The 12009-nt window shown below is 43.7% G+C and overlaps 1 pseudogene; it reads left to right on the plus strand.

The window, feature by feature from the left end:
* Window positions 1-8394: 8394 nt before the first annotated feature.
* On the plus strand, window positions 8395-11174 carry LOC129620730 (ribosome biogenesis protein NSA2 homolog; annotated as a pseudogene).
* The last annotated feature ends 835 nt before the right edge of the window (window positions 11175-12009 follow it).

Here is a 12009-nt window from a genome sequence, read left to right on the forward strand (position 1 = left end):
GCAGGGAGTCTGTTTCGAAATGTACCCTGGCAGAGAAGGCCGCTGGCGTGTGGCGGGTAAGCGGAGGACCATGAGACTGAGTCATTCAGGGACTGCTCATCCATCAGTCGGATACAAATATGGTGGCCACAGCTGTTTTCTATAATAGCCTCAGTTGGCTCACTCCTTGCTGTCCTGGTTTGAACCATTCATGTGGCCAAGGCAGGAAATCCAAACTAAACTGGCTTAGAAGCTGTACTGAGTTGTTTTAGTGAACAGTCCGGGGACAAGTAGTTTCACAAGGTAACAAGACCTGGGGCCTGGCAGGTGGTTGAGACATTCCATCTCTTAGCTCCTTGGAGAGTGTCTGGTCTCAGGCAGCCTTCTTCCCAGTCATGGTCCCATGATGGTGACCAGAAGCTTCTGGGGCTACATCTCTCTTCATTGATATCCAGCAGGAAAAAGAGAGGGCTTCTCCTTGGTTCTCTTGGATGAAGAGAAAACTTTATCCCATTGATTCTTTGGATCAAATTGGTAACTTTCCAGCAGGGTCTACTTGGGAAGCTTGGTTTAGGTCAGTCTTATCCACATTAAATGATCAAGGGGGAGGAAGAGTGAATTACTCTGTGGCTTACAATGTTCTTCATGATGCTTGTGCTTGCAAGGCAGAGAGGGGGTAGAAGGGACAGATATGCTTTTCTTATGGACAGGCCAGCCATGAGTAGGCCTACGGTTCTTGTCAATGAGGCATGAAAACAAAGCTCTGAATAGGAGTTCCAGACTGAGCCGGCAGCCTAACCAGAGGCTTGGTTTCTTGGAAAGGGCTCTGGTGGATGTTTTAGGGTCTCCTGGTGTTGGCAGATGATCCGTGATATATACCTGAATGCCTTGTATTTCTCCACCCCCAAATCTTTATTGTGAAAAATTTCAAATATTACAATGATCACCTGAATAGTTAACAAAAATTTACAAATTTTTAAAAAGTTTTCATGTTTCTTTTATATATATGAACTCCTCTGAAGTCAGGTGCAGACATCAGGATGCTTTTAAAAAAAAAAAAAACTTTTTATTTTGTATGGGAGTAACTGTGGTGTTGGAGAAGACTCTTGAGAGTCCCTTGGACTGCAAGGAGATCCAACCAGTCCATTCTGAAGGAGATCAGCCCTGGGATTTCTTTGGAGGGAATGATGCTAAAGCTGAAACTCCAGTACTTTGGCCACTTTATGTGAAGAGTTGACTCATTGGAAAAGACTCTGATGCTGGGAGGGATTGGGGGCAAGAGGAGAAGGGGACGACAGAGGATGAGATGGCTGGATGGCATCACTGACTTGATGGATGTGAGTCTGAGTGATCTCCGGGAGTCAGTGATGGACAGGGAGGCCTGGCGTGCTTCGATTCATGGGGTCGCAAAGAGTCGGACACGACTGAGCTACTGAACTGAACGGACAGCCAATTAACAATGTTGTAACAGTTTCAGGTGAACAGGAAAGGGACTCAGCCATACATATACATGTATCCACTCTCCCCCAAACTCCGCTCCCATCCAGGCTGCCATATAACCTTAAGCAGTTCCGTGTGCTATACAGTAGGTCCTTGTTGGTTATCCATTTAAAATATAGCAGTGTGTACATGTACATCCAAACTCCATAACTATCCCTTCCCTCCATCTTTCCCCCTCTGTGAATCTATTTTTGTTTTGTAAGTTTATTTGTATCATTTCTTTTTGGATAGGGATGTCATACAATATTTCTCCTTCTCTGATTTACTTCACTCAGTATGGCAATGCCTGGGTCCATCCATGTTGCTGCAAATGGCATTATTTTGTTGCTGGTTTTTGGCTGAGTGATATTCCATTGTGTGTATATATATATATATATATATATACCACATCTTCTTTATTTCTTTGTTGATGGACATTTAGGTTGCTTCCACCTTTTGGCTATTGTAAACAGTACTGCAGTGAACAGTGAGATGCATATATACTTTTGGATCATGTTTTTCTCTGGGTGTACACCCAGGAGAGGGATTGAAGGATCACACTGTAGCTCTATTTTTAGCTTTTTAAGGAACCTCCGTACAGTTCTCCATAGTGGCTGTATCAATTTACATTCCCAATAGTGTAGGTGGGTTCCCTTCCCTCCACACCCTCTCCAGCACTTATTGTTTGTGAATTTTTTTGATGATAGCTATTTTGACTGGTGTGAGGTAGTATCTCATTGTAGTTTTGGTTTGCATTTCTCTAATAATTAGTGATGTTGAATATCTCTTCATGTGCCTATTGGCCATCTGTGGGCTTCTTAGGTGGCGCTAGTGGTAAAGAACCCGCCTCCCAGTACAAGAGATGGAAGAGACACAGTTTCGAAGATTGGGTTGGGAAGATCCTGGAGGCGGGCATGGCAACCCACTCCAGTATTCTTGCCTGGAGAATCCCCATGGACAGAGGAGCCTGTGGGCTACAGTCCATGGGGTCACAGACATGACTGAAGCGACTGAGCACAGCATATTGGCCATCTGTATGTCTTCTTTGGAGAAATGTCTACTTAGGTCTTCTGTGCACTTTCTGACTGGGTTGTTTGTTTTGATGCTGTTAAATGTCATGGGCTGTTTGTGGACTTTGGAGACTGATCGCTGTTGGTCTCGTCATTAGGAAATATTTTCTCTCAGTCTGTGGGCTATCGTTTTATTGTTTCCTTTGCTGTGCAAACACTTTTGAGTTTAAGTAGATGCCATTTGTTTATTTTTGTTTTCATTTGCATTGTTCTGGGAGACGGATGGAAAAAGTTATTGCTGCTATGCATGTCACAGAGTGTTATGCCTCTGTTTTCCTCTAGGAGTTTTATAGTATCCTAATGTCTCACATTTAGGTCTTTAATCCATTTTGAGCTTATTTTTGTGTATAGTGTTAGAGAATGATCTAACTTTATTTTTTTTATATATAGCTGTCCAGTTTCCCCAGCAACATTTATTTCCATAACTGCTTCCTTTATGTACATCCTAAAAATAAAGACATTATCTTTCTTAATCATGACTTCCTTACATTTAGAAAAATTAACTCAAATTCTAAAATCATCTAATATTCAGCCTTAATTGTCTTCCAAATCCTTTCAGCTGTGTTTTCTTTGAACCAAGATCCAGTCAAGTTTCATGCCTTTATTCTCGAATCTCTGTTGTTTCAGAACATGACCCCCACTTTTAAAAAATGACACAGATTTTTAGGAGATTATCTGATTGTTTCTTCATTCCATTCTTTTTGTTTTTCTTGTAAATTTGAGGTTAAGGACTTTGGCTTAGCAGTTGTATGTAGGCTAAGCCCTTTTGGCAAGAATAGTTCCTAGATGATGCTGCCATGTCATTTGTCCCATCTGTTCCATTGTTAATTTGATTAAGGTGATGGTTGTCAGAGCCCTTCACTGCCAACGTACTTTCACTTTTAATCAAAGTATTGCTCTATCCCCTCAAAACCTTCCACCTCATAGTTTTAATATTTAATGATAAAACTCTCCTGAAGCAGTTATTTCATCAGAAATTGCTGATGAATTTTTTCTAATTCAGTTACCCTGGATTCTTTTAAGTGAGACTAACTCTATTTCCAGGGGAAGAACAGGATGGACTAGGAACATCTGGCTGCCCTCCATCAGGCACTCTCCACCTGCTTAGCTCTGAGTCCTCCTTCAGGTATTGGCTTGGACACCACCCACTAGAGAGGCCTTCTCTGACCACCTCAGTCTCCATCAAGTGTCACTGCTAGTCTCTTTCACACTATTTATCACAGTTAATAAGGAGAGTCAATTTGTGCTTCCCCCATGGCTCAGCGGTAAGGAATCCGCCTGCAGGAGACACAGGAGATGCAGGTTTGATCCCCCCGTTGGAAAGTTCCCCTGTATGAGGAAATGGAAACCCACTCCAGTATTCTTACCTTAAAAAATCCCATGGACAGAGGAGCCTGGCTGGCTATAGTCCATAGGGTCACAAAGAGTCAGACATGACTGAGTGGCTAAGCACACACACTCATTTGTAGGGTAAGAGCTTAATCTCACTTGTGTGCTTGATGCCCCAGGGGAGCACTGGCTGTGGCTATTTTATTACCATTGTTTATTTAGCATAACAGAGAGAGAAGTTGCTCAGTCATGTCCGACTCTTTGCGACCCCATGGACTGTAGCCCATCAGGCTCCTTAATCCATGGGATTTTCCAGGCAAGAATAGTGGAGTGGGTTGCCATTTCCTTCTCCAGGGGATCTTCCAGACCCAGGGATCAAACCTGTGTCTCCTGCATTGCAGAGCCTGGCACATAGTAGATATTGAGTGAATATTAATATATGTTGATTGAGTACAGCTGGTGTAATAAGAGAACTGAATTCAAATCCTGGCTTGTCTAGTCTTGATTTCAGCCATTTTATGTCTCTGAGCCTCAGGAGGGTGATCAGCCTGTTGGAGGATCAGATGAAATAATGCAAGAAAAGTGATTCTCTATAGTGGAGAGGTTTCTGTCTTTCCTTCCTCAGCTACTGAAGCCCACAGTTTTAGTCATGTCCTTTGCCATCTTGCTCCAGGGTGTCTTTCTAGCTTTCTCCCTTATAGCCACCTCCCACCCTCCTGCCTTACATTCCAACCGTGTAAGACTATGCAGAAAAGGAGTCTTGCCCAGAGATAAGCCTGGGCTTTGCCTTTGGCTCCTGGAGGTGACCTCAAGGTCTTTGTTTACCTTGCGGGGGATGGGGCTTGGAGCACACTGGATGGTCTGTGCTAATAATGTGACTTCGGATGAAGGCTTTGGGTCTTCAGCTTGCCCTTCTCTTTGGGCTGGAGACTATGGTCAGTCGTGTCTGTGACTGAGACCCAGGAAAACTCTGGACACCAAGGCTCCATTAAGCTTCCCTGGTTGGAAGTCCTTTGTGGGTGCTGTCACACATTCCTAGGAGAAGTAAGCACCGTCCGGACGACTCCGCTGGGAGAGGAAACTGGCCTCTAGCCCACGGAAGCCTCCCAGAGCCTGCCCTGCATGCCCCTTCCCTTGGCTGATCTTAATCTGTATCCTTGCACTCTGACGGACACAACTGTGAGTGTAACTGCTTTCAGTGAGTTCTGTGAGTCTTACTACCAAATTATCAGAGAGGAGGATGGTCTTGGGGAGCCCATTGCTTATAGTTGGTGTCCGAAGTGAGAGAGTTCTTTGGGACCCCTAATCCTTCCCAAACCCCAACCCTCCAGCTTGCTTGTCCATGCTGTTCCCTCTTCTTTGAACACCCTTGCCCTCTTGTCCACCCATCAGAACTACTCAGTCATCATTCTCCATCTTTTGCAGGCCTTCCCTGACCCTCTACACACAGGGCGGAGTGGCTCTTGGCTACTCCTATGCTGCTGCATTTAGAGATGTAGAGACAGAGAATTTCTTTATGAGTTTTCCGTTCTCCTCTTGTAGTCTAGATACTCTTCCCGAGTAGGGAATCTTCCCAACCCAAGGATTGAACCCAGGTTTCCTACATTGTAGGCAGATTCTTTACTGGCTGAGCCACAGGGAAGCTCAAGAATACTGGGGTCGGTAGCCTATCCCTTCTCCAGGGGATCTTTCCAACCCAGGAATCGAACTAGGGTCTCCTGCATTGCAGGTGGATTCTTTACCAGCTGAGCTCCCATGGAAGCCCTGAGTGGGGCCCTGGCATACTTCTTTTCCCTCTCTTCCTTTCTCCTTCAAGCATGAATGTATTCAGAGCCTCTGCTCTCCCCTACTGCGTCGTTGGAAGGTTAGGAGAAAGCAGTGCTCGCGGTTCCCGTAGCCTGGCTTGGTCTTTGGCTTGGAGCCTGTATCCCAGTCCTCACTTACTCCCTCAGCTGGGAGCCCTGTGCAGTGTGCGCTGTGCATAGGATACACAGCTGCCCGGTGTGCACTTGTGTACTCCTGCATTTTCATCCATGTATTTGCATATTCCTGCATTCAACAATATAACCACATACATGGAATATCCACTCTGAAGACAAAATGATGCATAAGCTATAGCTCTCATCTATGCATCCCAGAGGCTGGCACACAGCCTTGCGCCTAGCAAGTGCTTCAGTTAATATATGAATTAATGAATGATTAAACAGATGATTCACAGTAGGGGGACTATGGCAAACACTGTATGTTCACCAAGAACATAAATTTATACTTTTCTCCAAATGCAGTGATGCTGAACCTGATCTGAGTCATTCTCTTTGGAAACTTAAAAATCTGTAGTCAGTCTCCCACTTCAGTCAGGATAGAGGAGGATCTTCTGAGGTAACACATACTTTCAAATTCGTATAGCCTTGAACTTTCCTGGTGGTTCAGATGGTAAAGAATCTGCCTGCAATGTAGGAGACATGGGTTTGATCCCTGGGTTGGGGTCAAAGAAGGAAATGGGCTATCAACTCCAGTATTCTTGCCTGGAGAATCCCACGGACAGAGGAGCCTGGTGGGCTACAGTCCATGGGGTTGCAAAGAGTCAAGCATGAGCACAATATATTAAAAAAAAAATACTAGTTTTATTAAAACAGAGACATAGCACTGACCCAATGAGAAGCCCATTGATAGGCTAGATGTGGCCCAGGGCCCCCAGGAGTTTTGACCTCTGCTGGAGAGGGAGCCTTTCTTTTCACCTTCAGCCCTAGAGCTTTGTCATACAAACCCCTTTACACCCCGGCTCTCTCCTGTGGTCTACTCCATATGTCATAGTGGGGCAGCACCATCCTATTCAGTTGGTGCTAAATAGATGCATGCTGGTTATTTCTCCCCAGAGCACTAGGAATTAGACTCTGTTTAGAGTCTGTAGGGAAGTCCTTTTGGCCCTAAGCTCATCAGGTCTGCACAGCAGTCACTGGGCTGTGAAGAAAGTTTGACTTTATTAGTTCCCTCCAGGAAATACTCTCAAAGGAACCCCTCCTCTCTCTTATGTGTCTCCCTCCAGCCTGTTGATCAGCCAAGGCTGATGTATGTAGGGCCAATGGGAAGCAGAGCTTACAGCTAAAATGGGAAGACCAAGCCTTTTACAAAGCTTTGCCGAGAGTAAACACTGGTGATTCTCTGCCTGTCCCAGTTTCCTAATTTGGGCGTGTTTTATGGGGGCGGGCTTGGCAGTGATGGCGGTGGTTCTCCTTCCTGCTAGACACAAAAACACATCACGCTCACTGCGGTCTCTCCATTTGTTTACCACCTTATACAGCCTTCCAGCTGCTGTTACAGAAACCATCTCATTGCATTCTCGCAGCCAGTGAAGCAGCTGTTAACATCCCTTTTCCCGATGAGGTAACAGATGTTCAAAAAGGCAGTCACGTTACTTGCTCCAGCTTCTAGGATGTCACATGTCCAAGTGAAGCTCCTCCTCATGAGTGTTTCCCCCAACTAGAGGATCTTGTATAACATCTCTATTTAAGGCTATTTCCATGAGTTGCAGAAATAATTTTCCTTATGTAGGTTTCTATTTTTACTTTATTGTTGTTGTTGTTCAGTCACTAAGTTGTGTCCGACTCTTTGTAACCCGGTGGATTGTAGCACGCCAGGCTCCTCTGTCCTCTACTATCTCTCGGAGTTTGCTCTAATTCATGTCAATTGAGTCAGTGATGCTATCTAACCATCTTATCCTCTGCTGCCCCTTTCTCCTTTTGCCTTCAATCTTTCCCAGCATCAGGGTCTTTTCCAACGAGTCGGCTCTTTGCATCAGGTGGCCAAAATATTGGAGCTTTAGTTTCAGCATCAGTCCTTCCAATGAATGAATATTCAGGGTTGACTTCCTTTAGGTTTGATTGCTTTTATCTCCTTGCTGTCCTAGGGACTCTCAAGAGTCTTTTCTGGCACCACAGTTTGAAAACATCAGTTCTTTGGCACTCAGTTTTCTTTATGGTCAGCTCTCACATCTGTATGTGACTACTGGAAAAACCATAGCTTTGACTAATCTCTGTTGGCAAAGTGATATCTCTGCTTTTTGAAATGCTGTCTAGGTTTGCCATAACTTTTCTTCCAGGGAGCAAGCGTCTTTTAATTTCATGGCCACAGTCACTGTCTGCAGAGATTTTTGGAGCCCAAGAAAATGAAATTTTTATTTAGCCTTGCACTATGTAATAATGTCTGTAGAACCATGGATTGATATGCTTGTACAAGCTTTTCTAATTTGCATTAAGATAACTAGAATAAGAGCTCTTTTATCCTATGTCACTGAGTCTCATAGTTGAATCGGTAATAAAGTAGATTCAAGTTAAATCAAGGTATTAAAAATGATACATACATATCCTAAGTAGTTTATCCTAACTTCAAAAGCATATATTGTTTCATGTTAACAATGGGCTTCTCTTTGAGTATGGCCTTGTGTTAGTCTCCTAGAGCTGTCCAAACCCAGTACCACAAACAGAGCAGCTTAAACAAGAGAAAGGCACTCTGAGAGTCTGGAGGCTAGGAGTCCAAGATGAAGGTGTCAACGGAACTGGTTCTTCCTGAGGGTTGTGAGTGAGAATCTGGTCATGCCTTCTCTGAGCTTCTGATGGTTTGCGGACACTTTTGGGTAACCTTGACTCTCACACGCATCATCCCAATCTCCCCTTTCATCTCTCCTCCATGAATTCCTGTGTCCAGATTCCCCCATCACAAGGACACCAGTCATATCGGATTAGGAGCCCATCTTACTCCAGTATGACCTCATCCTAGTTTAACTAATTATGTCTGGAATGACCCTATTTCCAAATAAGGTCCCATTCTGAGGAAGTAGAGGTTAGGATTTTAGCATATTTTGGTGGGGGGGGGGGACAAAATTCTCCATAGCACAGATATGCTAACCAGATTTTACAGTATCTAGCATAAATGGCACCCAAAGTGCATTGCCCACAATTTCCAAATTTCAGGTTCTTTAAAATGGGATGAGAATTCAGACCCTTGGATATAACTTTGAGTGTGAAACCTTCTAGGATTTTATTCCTTTTACCTACTGGTTTTACAGCTGTTTTCCTGCCCACCGAACTCAACAACAAAATTTATGATATCATTCTTAAGCAATTTACCTTTGCCATCTTTCTTTAAGGCATTCAACTTGATTTTCATATAACTTGGGCTTTTTTTTTCTTTTCCTACTTATATTTCATTGATGTACATGATATTTACTTGAGTCACATATGTCCAAATTGGCGCAGCCTGGTTTGGGAACAAGATCAGAGGTCTCCTGGTGAGCATGCCATGACCCCGGTGGCCATGGAAGTCTGTGGGTGGATGAATGAGTATTTCTAGGGATGCAAATGTCAATCAGCAGAACTGATGGAGAAGGGCATGGAGTCTGTTCATGGGTCTCTGAGACCCACAAATCGAGAGCCTCTGTGCTCTGGCGGCTGCACCCCATGGCTGGGCTGCCCTCACCACGACACAAAATGAGTATATGAATGTATCGAGTTACACCGGAAGCACTGTGGATATCACTTGGATTACCATGAGGAAAAGAGGGGAGAAGGAAGGTCAAGAGGCTCCTGAATGTTCAAAGGAGGCGAAAAAGATGATTGGTCTGAAAGCTAAGCTCTACCATAGACAGCTCCATGCTGAGAAAATACACGTGAAAAAGATGCATGAAAAGAGAAACAACCAAACCGAAGCACGATAAAAAGACTCCACAGAGAACAGTGCCTACATAACCGCTGGGCAGAGAGGGACAGTCTCGAGCTGACGTACTTTCCAATATGATTAAACAAAACTGAAAAGAGAAAGTGAGAAAAACAAAGTCTCTCTGCCCAAAGTTCTCGCCTAGGGAGAAACAGAAGTATGAAAAGTTATTTGAATGGAAAGACAAAGAAGAAAGCCTAGAAGAGGATGGTTACAAACACTGCTTTGTTGGAGATGGCTTTACTCTGCTGCTGCTGCCGCTGCCAAGTCGCTTCAGTCGTGTCCGACTCTGTGCGACCCCATAGACGGCAGCCCACCAGGCTCCCGCGTCCCTGGGATTCTCCAGGCAAGAACACTGGAGTGGGTTGCCATTTCCTTCTCCAATGCAGGAAAGTGAAAAGTGAAAGTGAAGTCGCTCAGCCGTGTTGGACTCTTCGCGACCCCATGGACTGCAGCCTACGAGGCTCCTTACTCTAAAGCTACCTAAATATGAAAGATTCATTAGGCCAATAGGGTTATATTTCAGGAAGGCCCATGTGACACATCCTGGACTGAAAGCCACCTTTTGCCTGCCAGTCCTTGGTGTAAAGAAGAATCCCTCATCCCCACTGTATACACCTTTGGGTGTTCTTAGCAAAAAGTCAAGTATCAGGCGCTCAGTCGTGTCTGACTCTTTGCAACCCCATGGACTGTAGCCCACCAGGCTCCTCTGTCCATGGGATTCTCTAGGCAAGAATACTGGAGTGGGTTGCCATTTCTTCCTCCAGGGACCTTCCCAACTGTACATAAAGGAGACTTCATTAATGTGCACTAGAGGATGCCCCAGAGAAGGAAAGGGCAACACACTCCAGTGTTCTTGCCTGGTGGGCTGCCATCTATGGGGTCGCACAGAGTCGGACACGACTTAGCAGCAGCAGCAGCAGCAGATACCCCAGGTTAACCTGTTATAGAAAACTGTCTCTTGAGTCTCTAAATTCTATACCAATTCTAGACCCTCGGTTGACCAAATGTTTGTTTCTTTATTTAGGGTTTAAGGTGAATTCCCTGGGGCTATTTGTTTCCATCAACCTGATTGCGAATCGAAAGGCACAGTTGAAATGTCTATTTTTCTTGCTATCCTCAGAAGAGATTGCTGCAAATCTACTCTATGACTCTCTTTCTTTTCAGCTTACAATACAAATAGCTTATTATTTTTTGCCACCTGTGTCTTATAATAAAGCAGTGCTGAAAAATTAAATAGAAGAAAGTTCAGTTGCCATACAGGCTGTGAAAATGATTTGCTGGTGGTGATTTTTAAGCTTGATTCTAAATAGATTTATGAAGAAGGGCACTTGGAAGACTTGTTCAAATTTTGCTGCTTAAGGTATCTTGAAATTATAGGCTCACTCTCCCTAAAATTTCAAAAACGTAGAGCTTAGGCTCTTAAGGGTATAGCAGTGATAAAAGCTTTCATAGTCATTTCTAAAAAGCAACACTTCATAGTTACCAAAGGTGCTGTTACTGAGGCAAATGTGAATGAATTGGGCCTTGTGACACAAAGAGGCAAAGTCATTTGGGAAAAATATGCCCAGGTTACCAGCAATCCTGAAAATGATAGATTCATAAATGCAGTCTTACTGGTTTAACAGCACTTACATACAAATAGCTCCTTGTAATTATTGAAGACTACACACCAATCAGGATACCATTACTCATATTTCTGAATTGTACCAACCAGCCTTACATGTCTACACTCATCAAGTCATTTATTCCACTGTTAAAAAGAAAAAAAACCCCAACATTAAAATAGCTTAATTAAAAAAACAAAAACTGAGAAAATCGAGAGTTCAGTGAAATGCATATTGGGTAAAGGAATGTCTACTGTGTATAACTGTTGAAAAAGTGTGTAACCCCTTAAACCATCTCATCACCAATGGGATATGCACCATACTTTGTAAAAGACTATCATTTAGGCATTGATTTACACGTTTTTGAAGTTTATAAGTATTTATATAGAACCAGGTCTGTGCTGAGTGCTGGAGGCCAAGACAAATGATTAAAGCTTAGTCTTGTACCCTCTGTGAGAAAGTACCAGTGGGTGGAAATTTCTTTTAATGCATTTCCCAGAGCCACGGAAGGTTTTTGGAAATAGATTTAGAAAGAATGTAATGGAATTAGTCAGACTTTCCCAAAGAAACAGAACCAAAAAGATAGAAAACATATCATGGATACAAATATATATTTCTTTATTTTAATTAAGTAATTTCAAGAAATGGGTTCATGTAATGACAGAGGCTAGCATGTCCAGAATCTGCCCAGTGAGCTGGTAAGCTGGGAAGAATGAATGTTGCAGATCAAGTCCAAGGCTGTTCCCTCTTGCTCAGGGGGAAAAAGAAAGTGAAAGGGTTAGTCACTCAGTCTTCCATGGACTGTAGCCCACCAGGCTTCTCTGTCTGGGATT

This window comes from Bubalus kerabau, chromosome 10 (assembly GCF_029407905.1).
Source record: "Bubalus kerabau isolate K-KA32 ecotype Philippines breed swamp buffalo chromosome 10, PCC_UOA_SB_1v2, whole genome shotgun sequence".
In the NCBI taxonomy this organism is placed as follows: Eukaryota; Metazoa; Chordata; class Mammalia; order Artiodactyla; family Bovidae; genus Bubalus; species Bubalus kerabau.